General features: G+C 41.9%; 1 protein-coding gene across 1 annotated transcript in view; it reads right to left on the reverse strand.

Annotated features, from left to right (window-relative positions):
* The window catches only part of T265_06918 (hypothetical protein), a gene marked incomplete at both ends in the record, with an annotated part of 35,409 nt that extends 26,812 nt beyond the window's left edge, over nucleotides 1-8,597 (reverse strand). The window contains one exon of the mRNA XM_009172316.1: nucleotides 8,427-8,597. The remainder of the gene's footprint in view (nucleotides 1-8,426) is intronic.
* Nucleotides 8,598-15,146: the final 6,549 nt, after the last annotated feature.

Genomic DNA, 15,146 nt, shown 5'->3' on the forward strand with positions numbered 1-15,146 from the left:
GCAGCTGGCTTTGCATTCTTGTTTAAAGTCCAAACATCAGCTTCTGATGTTTACCCTGAATTTATTTTAGTCTATTTTGTTACATCATATTGTTTATTTTGGCTAGATTGTTATCACATTACTGAATAAAACTTTGTGATCGCAAGGCGCTATTTCTTTGATTGGATTCTTCGTGCTAATTCTCTCTCACTTTCGTGCCATGCATGATATACGGACACGGAAAGCAACACAGCACAATTTCTTCAAAAGATTCAATCATGTGGTTGTCAACCAAAACACAATACAGCCAGGTTTCCGAATGACCCACCAACGAACTGTCGTGTGCGTCAGTCAAGAGAGACGGGTTTTCATGGCTTTTCTGTTCTATTGGTAACTGCCGTCCGGTTAACATCAGCGCATGCCTTGAGGTGAATTGATCATTTGCTGTAAAAAAAAGCTATCTGTTCTACCGGTGAGTGGTACCTCAGCCCCAAATGAACTGTCAAATCACGCCAACTATAGTGACAGTGAACCTGAGTTGGCGGCTTTCGAGTGATGCGCGGGTACCCCCAAAGTCCTCGAAGTTCGCACATACTTTGGGCGAACGCAAGTGTTCAATCTTTGCTTTTTACGATAGTATTAACTCTAAACTGACTCTCTTGAGAGGAAGAATTAAATAGTGGTCCAGCAATTTTAGCTTCTTCACTAAAAATAGTAAATCGTAAGGTCAGGTGGAGTGGTCTAACTCCTTATACCAATAGCTTTGTTTTGATTTTTAAAAGGTTCCATCGGGTCAAAACCTCGTTTTCAGCTTCAGAACCATCTGCATCAATGACGGAATAGAGAATCCCCAATAAAGAGTATTCCAAGAAAGAGTGATGTGGCAACATCCATATGAATCTACCCTTCATACGTGACCATAGGTGAACTTCACACACCATTCTAAACGGTCAGCACTACTGGCCAGAAAACCTCATTAGCGTTACTTACCAGTTTACCTGCAGCCATGGTGACGAAAGACACAAATATATTTCAAAGCTTTTGACCGGGCACCTTCGGAATTGGATTGGCGTTTATGCGAAGGAAACAACGCACGGTCAAAACTTGTCTTTGTTGACTGATGGAGAAATCCCGATGGCAGGTAGTTTGGTTTAGCCCAGTAGGTCATTCACGACCAAAAACGTCGACTGTTGTTCGGTAGATTGAACAGCTGGGGCTCTCATGTGGTCAATAATTTCTCTTGCGGCTGCGAAGACCCTTACACTGATAGGAAACGTGTGGTAGGATACTTTCTAAAGTGTTTAATTAAGACGTCAAAATAACGGTAGTTCAGAGGACAAGTAACAATCCTGCATAGTCGCTATCCAAACATGTGTTAGATGCTGGCCATCGGATTGGCCCAGTCAACTCCTTCCGAATCTTGTGCCGCAAACAAACCCCAGAGCTCTTGCGATAAGAGAAGCACAGCCGATCAAATTAAGTCAGTCCCGATACCATCCACAAAAAACCCCAAACCAAACGATTTGGTAGTTACCCTGGCATTGATCAGGTGACCTGTAGGAATCAACCAATCTGTGTCTGTACAACGCCGTTTTCGTCCCTTATTTGTAAAATTCAAATTTTTCACGTGCACAATTGAAAGGAGTGAAAAAAGTGTTAAAATATCACAACACGTGCATTTTTTCGGATCTAGTGAGAGGGGCCAAGGGGAAAATATTTGGCAGATTAATGAAAAATTGGTAGCGCTGAGGATGCCTCCTCGATTAGGGGCACAATTTTGCAAACAACTTGAGGATGTCCACTTTAAACAGTTAGGAATCAACATCCTGGAATATACTTTCACATGATGCATTGTGTTTACGCTGCACGTGAGCGTTGACCTGTAAATGCACACTGTACATAGCCTATTTTCAAACGAAAACAATGATGTAGGTGATACGATGACCGCAAAGCAAGTAGTGTCCGTACTTAAAAAAAAAAACAGAAATACTTGTTTTGAAGATAACTTCTCGCGCATTTCCATACACAAGGTCCGAAAAGGATTCGAAACGAACACATGTCACGGTTTCGAAAATAGCGTTTAGGAAATTCGTTTCGGTGCAATTCACAAGGTCGGAAGGCAACCAGTTATATGGATGCAGCCCACAATCTGTACTCATCGCTTACTCAATCTATACTGATAATACCTAACAGGTATTTATACAACCACGAGGCTGCTCATATGAGAAGCTACTCATCTGGAAAACTGCGGTCAAAGACTAACACCGTCGTTAACTAGGTTGAAGTGTTGATAACTGGTCTGTAGTTTGGGAGTATGAACAGCACCGAAAACATAATTCACAATGGATTCAGTTGTAACTGTTGTTATTTGTAGTGCCCTAAGTAGTCCGTCTGCAGACCCTAACCGTTTTGGTCCTCTGTACAAGGTAAAACATTGATAATTTTCAACTATCTTTATTCTGATCCACACGAACAAGAAGAAACTGCGTAGAACAAAGGAACAGACACGCGTGCACACACCGCACATGTATGATACTAGGTGCATGTTGTGCCTTCATGTTCTACCACTGAGTAATTATTTATTCATACTAGTCATGATCAAAATTAACAATTCAAGGTTAAGAACGCAACCTGAGTTGACCACACAAATGTAAAAGCTCATCGGCTAAATGTTTTGACCCGCAATATCAGAATCCAGATACATGGCGAATAAGGATATGGTGGTCTGTAGAACCGGTGAACTTGAAAAGTAATGAGGAAGTGAAATACACTCATTTTCAAACGAATTTGGTTTTGTGAGACACTCACCTGAAACCCAACTGGAGCTATCGTTTATGATGCTTTTTAGCAACTGAATGTGCTGCATCAGGCCGGCGCATGTTTCAGTTGATACTATATTCGAGATATCGCGACACATGTATATACCCAATGCATTACTCATAAGGTTGCTGAAACTTCTTCGACATCATAAACATCATAAACGAGAGTTTCAGTAGGGTTCCACAGAATTCTCTCGCAAAAACCAAATTTGTTTGGAAAGGATTGTATTCCGCCAATTTCGTGCAATTTGGTTTCAAGTAGAACATAAGGTTGACGGAAACTCGGGGACTGCGCCTACCTGATAAGCCCCCAAGAAGGGCGAAACCTGTCGTGGGCTGTTGAAGAATTTTCAGCAACCTCGTTAAGTCTGTAACGAAGAGGTGTCTTGAAGGACACCACTGACCAACGGAAGCTCACTCTCCAAAGCAGAATCATGAACAGCAAGCTAGGATAACAATCAACTGCTTGTAGCTTAGCTACCTACACGAGGAGAAATGGATGTTGAGTTTAGCGAAACGAAGCAGTTGTCTCTATCGAGGCTTTACATGGTCCCTGAAATGCAGGAGAGGATATATCACTATTCGGGGACAAAAAACTAGGGTGAACCAGTATGGAACCTTGACCGCGCCTGACAATTTGAAAAAAAGTGGAGCTGGTTTTATTGAAATTTTACCAAGTCAAATACGGAAATTGTGAAATAAACTCGTTTGCACATCAGTCCAGTTTCAAATGAATACCAGATAGATCTCTCGTTTATGATATTGTTCAAATGAATCAGCTGAACAAAGGCTGCTTCACTTTTTCTTTGAAAGAGCCTACTCACAATCTCGAAGGCTTTTCAACAACCTCGTGAGTAGTTTTAATATAGAATGTTGCATTTCACGAAGTTACGCTGTTTGTCAGAAAGATTAATCAACACAGCAGCTGCAACTGAACTGATAAACAGCATTTCTTCGCAAGGAAAATTTTATCAGATGATTTGACCGGTAATTGAATTTTGTGTGAGTCATGGCACTCCGAAACAGATTAATCTGATGGCTTGTTTTCGATTTGGAGGAAACATCCCGTATCACCTACACCTAAAGGCTACAGCTAACAATGTTTTTCTACGGGTAAACCTCTGACACCTAAAGGCTACAGCTAACAATGTTTTGCCATCAGTCGTTCGCAGAAATTAACTTTTCAGTCTAAACATCCTTTAGTTTTAGAAAATTCTTGCAAAACTTCATAGTCATTCTGATAAAAATTGGTTTATCATCTACAGAGAAGGCTTCATTCAAAATTACAGGATTGATGAAAGAATTTCGGAACCAAAAGAATCAGTTTGTGTGCAGATACCACGAGTAAAACCCGGAGGGAAAAACAGCAAAGTCAGTTTCCGATAGATGACTGAACCGTAGGCAGTTTTTGGTTACGTTTTGGGAAAGCGCATCAAAAATACCGTATACACGAGTGCAACCTAATGGCTTTTTCGGGGCCGTGCTTTGGTGTGCGAAGCGCTCCAGAATCTCACTTTTAGTAAGAATGCGGTGATATCATCCGCTTAGCCTGTTTCGGGGGCTACTTCGTAATTCAGTACTTCTTAGGCCTATTGGCAGTTTAAGCTCAGAGGATATTATCTATAGAATGGCGTACTAAAAAGATATATCAATTGGACCAACTAGAGCAATTTTCAGCTTTCACAGACCACTGCAAGAAAGGGGTTCAATCAAGGCAGACATCGATCTAAAAAAACACTGGGCATTCACACATACCGACGCCATCGTATGTGGCAACGATAGAGACCATGTGTTTTCTGGATCGGAAATTGGCTGAAGAAATTTAAAGGCTGTCTAGAGTGACAGTGTCATCCCTGGTGGTGTCTTTTCGTTGACGTTACATGTACTTGTATTTCTAATTTTAGGATAATAATAATAAAACTAACTATAACGAAAAGACNNTTACTAACTAACTAACTAACTAACTAACTAACTAACAAATAACCAACTTAACTAACCACTAACTAACTAACTTACTAGCTAATATATGTAAAACGGGATTTGTGGTTTCTTCCAACAAACTCAAAGTGCCTGTTTCGGTTTAATACTAAATGCCATATCTGAGCAGTGCTTACCTCAAACGCATCAACTTTTTCAAGCAAGGATAAGACTTCATATGAAATGCTAACCTGGCTCAATTAGGTTAGAAATACATACACATTAAAGGCCATAATTTTTGTATTATTAAACAAAATGAGGGAATGATGACTGAGTTCTACAGACACCATCTGTAAGTTATTCACATTCATGAATATAAATTTACACATGTCCCAATCACCGTGGGTGTCGGAGTGAGAAATACAAAATTTTTCAGATGGGTTGGAAGCAAGAAAATAGGTTAATAACAGTGTTTAATAGTGAAAAGCTTTTCGTCCTCTGTTTCACATCTATAGAAATTAACTTAACGGTCAGGTTAACACAGACGAGGAGCCAGTTGGCTGCCTTGTCCGATCCCCTCATTATAAATACGGTCACAGTGGTGTCTGCACACCCCAGTGACCTTGAATTCAGAGTCCTCTTACAAGTTCTGGGATGATTGTGCTCACGTTTACTGCTGTAAGGTAAAAATACAGGTATGGAGCAAGAGCTGGTACTGGTTTTCTATCTGGCATATGATTTGATGACCACAAAATCCAAGCGTCGTTCTATTTTGTTCTCCGTTAGTGACGCAGCAGTAATTTATCCCAGCTTCTCAGGCCATCCTAAGCTTTACACGGTGGGTTGGCAAGCGTTTCCCTATTGGTCTGCCATATCGCAGTACCATGATGGAAATTCGCAAAACGTGAGTTTGCTCTGAATTGCAGAGCATCCACCTGAACACCGTGTACACGGCGTAAAATTGAGGGAGTAAAACTGGGGAACAAACAGGGGAAGGGATAGTTCTAGAGCAGTCAAAATCCACAAATGGTGACCCATAGTGTTAATCCAAGTGGGTACAACTGAAAAATGTGGCATCACAGTGCCTGCAACAAGACATCTGGTGGCCAGCGCCACTAAGGAGACGCATCTTAGGCACACATGTGGCTAAACACTTCAAACCAGCTAGCCAGTTGGACACAGTCATCTCTAACACCTTTGCAGGCAATATTCGGACTGCGGTTTCTAACGATCTGTGTATACAACCAGCCGAACACTGTTTATCTATATTAAAACCGAAGGAGTTGGAGACGTAGGTCAACTGTAATGCAATCGCTATGTGTGAATGATGACCCAGAACTGTTAACTCATGTAGAGGCATATAAGGATTTTTCACCCACAGCATGCATATGGGTCGACTCACAAGATGCGCACTAATTATACACATATGGCTGGTTACTGTCAGCCAAGAATTAGTTTAGCTTTACAATATTGGACGGACCATTTCACTCCTAAAACTTCGGAATGTCTTGGGTGTTAAAACGAATCACTTGCAGATCCATACATAGAAATAAAGCACAACAAAAATATAAAGTAAGCTAAATAGAACACCATTCAACGTATCACGATAGAACTGCAACACAGGCGAAATATACGCGAAAAAACGGACTTAAACGTCAATTAAGACCAGGGTCTTGTAATGACGAACCACATCAGGTCCCCATAGACTCGGATGGTGGTACTTACGACAAGAACATTAAGAGCCGTCCACCGTATACTTGATCGTAACCCAAAAGCCTTTCAGTATCAGTCTAATATTTTATTTGACTTAAAACCCGGTACTAGACCAGTCATACCCACTCATTCATGTCGGTGTTTTTAAAGATACATTTAATCTGCTCGGTTCAGAACTAACCAATCCAGCTTGATCTAGTATTAGTTCGCAGTGAGATCTTCAATAAAAATTGTGGCCCGCGTTTTCCAAAGCAACCAAATGAAGTACTCGGAATTGTACAACACTTACAATTAAGATGATATCAGGTATCATATTTTTGTCCTAAAAAGTTCAATATCGGTGAATAGTTCTTGCATACTTGTCGAGGATAAGTAGTTTCGTGTATCCTGTCACTCCAAACCAGATATTCAAACTTTGGCACAGGGTAGCATTTCAGGAAGCTACTAGTTTACTGTTTGCACTGGCATATTTTAAAACCACAAATTTTAAGCATATTTGTGGCTGGGGATAAACTTAACTCTATCTCGATAATGGTTGACCCTGACAACCGGCACGTAAACAGATCAACATAGGATGCCGTGTTATCAGCTCAAGGTCAGCAGTATCCGAACATTTCAAGCAACACAGCTACGAAATTCGGGCCCGACCCGGCTGCAATATTGTTAAAATAATTAAGCGCCACATGGCGTATAATAGAGAAACTTTTAAACTCAAGACAGCGGAGTCGAATGATATATTATTATCCGGCGTTTTGGTTGCCGCGGGCAACCTTCTTGAAGGATTTCCACAATTGGTTGTAAAATCGGCAACAGAAACGTTGGATTCTGTTAGTTAAATTAGTCGATGTGTTTTGACTTTAAAAGTTTCCATAACGTATACACAAAGCAAACTACTCGCAAGGTTGCCGAAAACTCACCAGTAGCTCAGGGCCGGTTTCGCCCTTCCCGGGTTCACCAAGAAAGCTCATTTCCTAAGTTTCCGTCAAACTTATGTTTTACTTGAACCCATATGGGACAAGTTTCGACAGGTACTCCCATTTGCATATCAATTTGGTTTTCACGGGGTACTCAACTGAGTCCCTCGTTTACGATATTCTTCAAAAACCTTGTGAGTAGTTCCCTTTATGAAAATATACTACGATATGTCGAATAGCCTACCAACTGAAACATTAGACGGTAGCGCATCCAGTTGAGAAGGAACATCATAAACGGAAGATTTACTGAGTCTCCGATGAAAACCGAACTCATTTGCAACTGACTGTAGTTTTCTATTTCCATATCATAGTTACGTGTACCACACAGTGGTTCTATTCAACCCTTACTTAGTATCACTTAGATAATTGATAGCATTTTACTCATCCACACGCACAAGACTCTATCATGCAGTTAGTCATTTTACAAACATGGATACTGTAGAAGGCTAATTTCCATTACAGCACTAAATTATCACAGTCATCTATGGTTTACTGTACATAACAGGTTAAATCACTAGTGGTGTCCCTTATGCTGACTTTGGGACCATTCGCAGACCCTGTGATCTGGTCTAAACCAGGAGGAAACACCATGGACACGCCCGTCCTCAGGCAAATTTTACGCCACTAACACCCATTTATGCATGAATCAGTCTCAACACATTTTTCATTATCGTCAGTTTAGCTAGATATATCTTTGAAAATTCCTGAATATTATTTTATTGCAGGTGTTCAAAGGAAGATCTTTTCGGCTAGAATGCAGGGCGAAATTTTGAAAGCTTCCTTGTCACTGAAGGGTGATGAGTTTAGAGCTGGTTAATAACGAGGGAATTCCCGTGAATTCGTCAGTCCAGAGGGAACTCTCCGTGCAAATCCGAAAGCATTCCTTCGAGACGATGAGTTCTTCTATTCACAACTGTTACATAGCCAAGCGACTTGTGCTGCCTGGATACATGTGCAACCAGTAAAATATGGGATAACACTGCCTTTTCAGTACCAACTGAACAGTCATGTTGAGGAGACTTACTCTGTTTTCAAGTCGACCACGCGGTACACTTTGGCAGCACTGTTCACTGTCTAGACATTTGCTGTTGAAATTTTCCAAATGCAAAATTGCTTCGAAAACAGCCCAAAAGCCGTCCGTATTTCAACGAAAGGCGTTTTCGTTACTATGATCAATTGTGCACATCCCCTCTTCCATTTGCGGCCTGTTCTCATATAGGCACTAGATGGCGTCATCACGACCGGCAAATGACGAATCAGAACTGCGGACGCGCAAAGATCAATCTTATTCGGGGACGATGATGCTATCGACCCGCAATATCTGCAGTTGGCCGACTGATTGGAAAGGGCGGATAGACATTTTGCTCTTCAATGATTGGTTAGTTTTTGGCAAACCTGAATGTATCGGAGCTGTCAGGGAAACAACCGACACAACAACTGCTCACGAAATAAATGTTTTGTTGTTCTTTTTGTACAATTTGAGTTAAAGGTTTAGGAACTGCAGATGCTCACCATGAACTCCCACCAGAATTGTGTCTGTAAAACTGAGGCCAATAGGGAACTCATCACGACCTCAATGGACACAGTGATAAAAAGTTGACCGGCACATTTGGGCTTGCTTTCGGACAAAAATTGTAGTCAAAAGAAGCGAACCGGCTTGTCAAGTAAAGTAAGAAAGCTTTATGCATCCGAAGATTTCTGTATGCAAAATTATAGCGGGATCTCTGTACGTCACAATGAGAAAATACGCTAAAATAGGCACTCATGAACCCACCAGACGAGTTATCGAATTAACAGGTTATGTGAGTTAGTGAGGTTAGCCACAGAATGAGTTAGGGTAAACAGAATTTCTGAAGGATAATGACTCGAAACCGGGGTGATTTAGATGTGGCTTTGCTGAGTGACTGGTGAAGAGGCTGATAAATTGCCAAGATAATTCGTTGGGTGAAATTGGAACAGGCCTAAAATGCTTGCTGACCAGGAAGTCAACTAAAGAAGTTTCCAAGGTTTCATTGCATGTGGAGATGTTTTAGCGCCTAACATTTAGCTGCGGCGAGGTGTCTCAGTGATTAGAGCGCGAATTTACTGACCGGAAGGTCCGTGGTTTGAACCAGACCTCTGCCACTCGACTTCCCCTGTCTAGGCTTGGGCAACCTCGCAGTATCCCAGCCCCAGTGCTTCCTTCGGATGGTATGGCATCTAGGCCCCAGAAAGGTGTTACAGCTGAACGATCGATTTTTTAACAATAAGCTCTTAATCCTTCCCATACCACCCCAGGAATGGTACGGGGAAACAGTGAGTCTATTATGGAAGGATACCAACAATTACATACCTATGAATAAGTTGGAGGGGTTCGACGAATGCACTCATTTGCATACCACCTGGGCTTTCTCAGGAAACTCAACTGAATCTCTGGGTTATGATATTCTTCAACTGAATGTGTTGCACAAAAGTCCGCTCATGTTTCAGTTGCTACGATATTCAAGATATAACAGCACATTTTCATATGGAAAACTACTCACAAGATCTAAGAGTTTTCATCAACCTCATAAGTAGTCTCTCTTATGAAACGTTCGAGGGACGTTCTCAATCTCATGCCTAACAGGCTGGACGCTGCACTTCATTAAAGACACTTGAAACGTGGGGTTGCCAACGAGAGTTGACCGATAACGTCACATTTCACAACCCGAGTTCCAGAAAGCGAAACAATGAGGACAATGAAGGGATGACAGTTGCTGAATAGGTCATTGAGTTGAGGTCAGAGGTGACGACGAAGACACCGTCTTTGCAATGAGGGCATCTGGAATGGCCATTAACTTAAACATTAATCAATTTTATTTATTGCAGTTTTCAAGCGCGGAATCGCAAAAGTTAGAGCCATTTACCATGCCGTCAGTGTACTTCACATAATCAGGAAAAATGGTGAAGGACGCTAAAAAGAGGGGAAACTGCACTCTGATGGTACGACTGCCAGTCGGAAGTAGGGACGACAACCGGTTACCACTCCTGTGGTCTCTTACACAGCCATCCATTGGTTTCATTAAGTCCCGCTTACCGTCTGTATCGGTAAAGTGCAGTACCAGTCATCCTTTGTTGGCACTTCCAAAGGTATGATTACAATTAAAGAACAGTAAGTATACAGCATAATTTTCTACTCACTGCCGAAGTAGCAGAGTGAACCAAACAGAGTATGCAAGCCAATCCGATTTTTGGCCCAACAGGGTGAATTTCACTTATTTTCAAACAGCTCCAACGGAACGGATGTACAGACGTCTGGTCTTAATCTTATCACTTTTTTCTATGGTCATAGTTATTATCCCAGGCGCTCCAAAAGCTAGCAATATTTCCCCGTGAACACACCAGAGAACATACTTGCTCGATGAGACAGCACACTTTCCAAGTAATGGAAGCGATGAAGGACCAGGGTCATACGGTTCGTCTGACTTGATTTGCTGACCTTTCCTATACACAAGCTTGCCATTTTCAAGGCCGAAAGAATGAAGCCTTCCATCCGCGCTGCACAGCCGCCTCAGAGCTTGTCATGGTAGCCTTTGTGACCGAGATGGCCAACTACTAGCTTGATCAACAACATAAGGGCTTTGACTGCTGCACGCCTTCCTGTTCTGTAGTCGTTTCTCCCACAGTTGAATAAAGTGTGGCAGAGAGAGCCCGCGAGTATTAAGTTGTATAGGCTAACAAAAATAGAAGCAAACTTTCGATGGGCATTGTAGTCCTGGTAAGTTTCTGAAGGATCCGGGTCAGATGAACTTGAATTTCAGTGTTGGAAAGTGTGTGCCCCCGTAGTAATATGGTACAACCTAATGAACAGCTTAACCGCATTGTACAATAAACCTACGTATGTCTCTTGAGTTCACTTTTGGGGACGATCTCCAAATACAGTGATCGAAGGGGGGAAGTTTTGACTTGCATGTGAGCAGCAAAGATTTTGATGTTTTTTATAAAAACTGATTGCATCGCATAGTTTACAGGACCTTCAACAATACTGATTGGACCAGCAACCATTCAGGTATGCGACGAAAAAATAATGAGCGAATTCAAATAGATTAGATGAGAGTACCAGGTGTACTATGGTTGGCTAACGTACGATTAGAATTTGGTTGTCGACAGTCAGCTCCCGCACACAGCTGCAATAACAGAGAAGTTTGTGTGCTGTTGGATTTGCTACTAGGCACGAGTTTGCGCACCGGAAGTAAACTCAAAGTAGTCTGTTGAAAATCACCAACCAACCTAAGAATAATGACATTGTATTGAACACCAATGAAAATGTTAGCACTGAGGTTCGAGTGTCATCCGCCAGTTTCCTTGGGTTTCAGCAGAGCCGGCACTCTCTCTGTCCAGAAGCTCCCAAACAAATTCCTCGAGGCAAAATGGTCATAATTCAAAACAGGTGGCACAGTTACAGTAAGGGACTACATGTGTTTTAATCATTTGCTGCAAAGTCACCCGTCAACAAATACGACCTAAGGAGTTACAAGGACAGGAAAATAAACCTCTCAAATGCAGTGTTACAAAATTAAACATCACATGTCCTCTTGAACGCTCTGGATATCCTGGACTATTACGCAGTATCAAACGAATACTGCAGAGCAGTTCCACAATTTCCGTAATAAACTTCATCTTCCATCAGATGCGATCGCGAGGCTTGGACAGCAGACCGTAGCCTACTCGCATGCTTTATCAGTAGTATACACCTTCACACCTGAATCGAATGGAAGTGGAGCGAACTTACCGCATTCTACTTGGCGTCACTTCGCGACTGATGCACCATTAGGGCACTGGTGTCCTGTACGTCCGACGGCGATTACGTAGTTACGTTCACAGGCTGAATACCTTTACAAGTTTACTGATGTGAGGTCATTTGTGATTCAATTAGGAGTGGATCGTTTGTAATCGGATACCCAGGTAACTCTGTGTCATATTAGCGTCCATGGGATTTTGACGCTGTCAAATGAGTGCTGCCGGCTGCTGGTCAAGTCTTCTCTGATTTCCAATAATTTTGCCTTCTGAAGAACTCGAAAACCTTGGACACCGCCTTACTGACATACACGCTTAGTAGTCCGCAGATCTTGCAGATGAAGTCAGCTTAGGATGAGGATCGAGGTCCACTAAACTGTCCAAATTTTACTTCTATGTGAGTGTGGAGACAATACGATGGCCCGGCGATCTTTGTGTCTTCTCACAGTTTGCAATAGTCCCAGACACTTTTTAATGTCTATCAAATGCTACACTATCCTTCGATGCCTGCAGAATTAACCAATTGTCTACCGTTTGGTCGGCAGTTAGGACACTGTTGAGATAGCACAAACCTGAGTTATATGCAGCCACCATTCACCTCTATGTTTAGTACATTCTGGTGTCTCCAGGCAAAAACAGGTAAAAAGAGAACATTCCAGATCTAATTATAGTTATACCAAAACGGGATGCTGTCAACGCGACTAATTTCTTTATTCGCCGTAGTTCCGCTTCAGGAAGTGCCAAAAAAGCATGTTTGTCGGCGAATGCAACCATATTGACCTTTGTGTAATGTAACATTAGATCGACCGGGAGGCACTTCTGGCTTATATAGTTGACTTTCTCGGTCAGCTGAATAGCAATATCATTTCCAAAACCCCCCTGTCAATAGTACAGCTGACCACAATTTGTATAAGTTTGCTTCCTTAACGCAGTCTCCTTTTACTTTTGTGATAGCACTGAAGTCTCCGAACTTAGTTCTATGTACTTTGAATTTACCTTATACTCCAGACTCTATGAAATTAAAGAATTCGAGTGAGCAGTCCAGTTTCATCGGAAAGATCCACAATGCTCCATGGTTCGCAGAATCTAAGTAATTTTTTAAATCACCGAATAGCTTGTGTCGCCGTTGATTCTGTTTGTACCATCTCAGTCGTATTTTTCTCACTGAAAAAAATCGATCATTTGTAGTCTAGGTTACTTTTACTCTTGAACGACCATATGCGAATCGCTAGAATGCAAGCAAGCGTTTTTCCAGAACTTCAAAAATAAGTTGGGCATCCGATAATTGTCAGTCTTCTGTCATTCTCTCTTCACTCTGGTTGATGGTGCAGTGCTCGTATCCATGAAGCCCTGCGATATACCCATAGCCCATAACATCAAAAATAATACGGGGGAAAATTTGCTTTCCAGTGTCAACTCACAAAGTATGAGCGGAGTGAAGCGCGGGTAGAATGTCCTCAGAGTTTCTGACCGGTTCCGGTATCTTGAAGTAACCAAAGGCTTTGGGTTTTGAATCTGTGAACTTCTTCCAACACCTAAAGGCCTCTTTCCCAACACCCGTCTCTGCGTACAATTCAATTTTTCACTTTGTTCCATCCATCACTTTCTTTCGCACACGCAAGCAATCCGGCAGATTGATTCCTGTGACAATAAGTTCTCCAAAAGATGAATTTGGTGCATCGCCTTAGGGCTTAAACAAACGCTGCATTCAATGCTCCACTACAGGGGAAATTACTAGTTTGAGAGTCTTTTGGCGACAGCCGTTTTCTGATTCGTCAAAAGCACCAAGTCATTGAGTTTTCCGGAGCAAAATCTTTAAATTGTGCCAATGTAGTTTTCCAAAGATGGCACGCAAATCATTGTCTACTGAAAGGTAATCCACGATAAATTAAGTACTGCGCCAACACAACCATGCAGTGACGATGTCTCCCAGCACTATGACGAGTCGTATGCAATCAAGCTGCCAAGCTCGGCGAACGGATCAACTGCCACCTGATCATTAGCAAATTAACCCATCCGAGATACCAATATTTAGACACATTGACAGCACTGCGTATCACTCTGAATAAGCGAACAGCAGTAAACTCTCATTTTTGGACAGTCATAGTCAAAACGTGTTCGTATACGCATCTCCGATAGATCCCTGTTCCGACTGCCAGCCTTGGGGATTAAATTTTGCGCTACTAGTGGTTGTTTCCATAACCGTTCGCGTACACAGAAGGTTCACCGATCCACTTTTAAAGAATTCAATATCCTCTATGACGTTGACGGATCTTGACCAGTGTGAGCATTGAAACTTGTCACTGAAGAAAATTATTAATTGTGGGAATTAACTGGACATGTTTTGGGCAGTTGTATTAAACTGGCTGTTTTCTTTCATGTTCATCGTAGCACGCCATGACAAGAAAACGGCTTTAGGTGAAACCAAGTGTTATAGGTAGATTTTTAATAACATTTGTCAGGTAATTATTCGAGTAGGAAATTTTCATCATCGTAGCCGCCATGACAAGAAAACGGCTTTAGGTGAAACCAAGTGTTATAGGTAGATTTTTAATAACATTTGTCAGGTAATTACTCAACTAGGGAATTTTCATGAGCAACTGGTGCACTTTGCAAAACGTGTTGAATGTTTTTTGAATCTATTCCTTTTCTAAGTAGGGTGCTGTTCCACCTAATCCAGTATCGAAGCTGAAAGGACGGTCGACACGAAATGAGTCAGACTTGCATTTGGGTGGTGCTGACTGTAAAATTTCCGGGCTTCATAAGTCTTTATTTCCTTACAGATTACGACGGTGACTCTAAGCTAGTTGTAAAATCTCTCATCATGGCTGACAAACATCGCTGGTGACCACCGCAGGTATTCACATCCTATCTGCACGTTAACGGATTAGTGTAACGATCCAACCAGCACAGTGACTCTTCGTCCATCCAACAAGAGAAACAAAACACGCGCTAATACTGCCTTATACTAGATTCGATTGGTAAACCA

This window comes from Opisthorchis viverrini (assembly GCF_000715545.1).
Source record: "Opisthorchis viverrini unplaced genomic scaffold opera_v5_151, whole genome shotgun sequence".
Taxonomy (NCBI): domain Eukaryota; kingdom Metazoa; phylum Platyhelminthes; class Trematoda; order Opisthorchiida; family Opisthorchiidae; genus Opisthorchis; species Opisthorchis viverrini.